The following is a 532-nucleotide window of genomic DNA, read 5'->3' as shown; positions in this document are numbered from 1 at the left end:
GTTGAACGGTCTTCTTCCTCCTTAATCCCTACCCCTTTCTAGTTGATTCGACTTTAGCCGTGCCTGCTTCCAGGCAAGCCGTGTCATGCCATGCCAATTTTTGGCATACCCTAGCCCACAGCAAGGCCCATGTGCCTTGAGGGTCGGGCCGTGCCGGGCAATGAGCCACCATGGTTTTTTAATTTTTTATTATATATATATATATATATATATATATATATATATATATATATATATATATATATATATATATATATATAATATATATATATATAATATATATATATATATATATATATATATATATATATATATATATTATATATATATATATATATATATATATATATATGTTTAGGGTAAAAATACCCTAAACATGTGGACCAATCAGAGAGGTCCACGTGTCAAAACTGGACAGGTCTTCATGGACCACTCACCAGTTGACACGTGGCATCCTCAGATGTCAGCAGAATTGCGGCCTTCATGGCTCAAAACCCGAGAAAGCCGCAATGCGACGCAACCCACAAAACCT

Source organism: Chenopodium album, chromosome 26, assembly GCF_948465745.1.
Source record: "Chenopodium album chromosome 26, dcCheAlbu1.1, whole genome shotgun sequence".
NCBI classification, from domain to species: domain Eukaryota; kingdom Viridiplantae; phylum Streptophyta; class Magnoliopsida; order Caryophyllales; family Amaranthaceae; genus Chenopodium; species Chenopodium album.
Note: the sequence above shows the minus strand (reverse complement) of the source record.